This window comes from Wasmannia auropunctata, unplaced genomic scaffold, assembly GCF_000956235.1.
Source record: "Wasmannia auropunctata unplaced genomic scaffold, wasmannia.A_1.0 LD336040.1, whole genome shotgun sequence".
Lineage (NCBI taxonomy): Eukaryota > Metazoa > Arthropoda > Insecta > Hymenoptera > Formicidae > Wasmannia > Wasmannia auropunctata.
Window position 1 is genome coordinate 545,290 of NW_012026850.1, and position 1,256 is coordinate 546,545.

Genomic DNA, 1,256 nt, shown 5'->3' on the forward strand with positions numbered 1-1,256 from the left:
TATACTGCGTAATATATATAAAATATGTATTATTTAACATAAACTTATCCATAAACTATAGATAAGATTCAGATGATGCTACAAACGTTCGAACGTTAAACTAAAAAAGCGAATAAACATTAAAGAAAAACGTTGACAGATTTATATTGATTTTTGAAACATTTATAGCACCAAGTGTCTTAACCTCTGTAATATATCAATTACAAAAAAAACAAATAATATTATTTCACAATTGCATTTATATACTGTGTAACGCATATATATAAAATATATATTTAACGTAAACTTATCTATAAACTATAGGTAAAATGATGCTACAAACGTTTCAAAAGTTAAACTAAAAAATCGAATAAACATTAAAGAAAAACATTGACAGATTTATATTGATTTTTGAAACATTTATAGCACCAAGTACCTTAACCTTAACCTTTTTAATTTATATCAATTACAAAAAACATAATAATTTTTGAAAATCACAATCTTATAAGATATTCTGTATTATGCAATAATACTGCAATGATGCATAAGTTGAATGATATTATTATTGCTGCTTCTTCATCTGATTATTAACCCATGTCTTAATTGTTGCACAATTTCTGTTAAATACACCGGGGTTTGCATCCTTCACTTCCTGAATTTCTTTGAAAGAAGGTTGAATCTTCGAAGTAATATGATGCTTAAATGCTGCGTATGCAATACTTATTTCTTCTCCGGTCCAACATTTACGAATACATTTTCCAAACGGAGATGCTAGATAATAAAGCAAACGATTGTTGTGTATCAAATGTGTTATACAATTCATATTGTAAATAATCAAACTTACTTAATCGTTTCTTTTTATTTTTGTGAGTTACTTGTAAAGAAGATGATGAAGAATTATTTCCTAAAACATTTTCGTCTGTACCATTGTTTGCGTTAGAATCCAATGAATCTTCAAAAATAAAACATATTTATATATAAAGTATTAAAATAGCAATTATTTTTCATTAAGTACTAACTGAAATCAGATTTCGTACAATATAAATATTTACTTTAACTGTAACTTTTTTTTAATCGTTTTCGGAACACAGTCTATTAACCGAGCGATTGGTTCTTACTAATGGACCTAACCAATTATGTTCAATCGTTCACGAGCAAAAAAACGTTCCAAAATCCATCAAAAAGTGTTGCATTCTTTCTGTGAGTAAGTGTACGTGCGTGCGTTATTAAAACAAATAAATGAGAAATAGACTTACTTAATGATACATTCTGGTGAG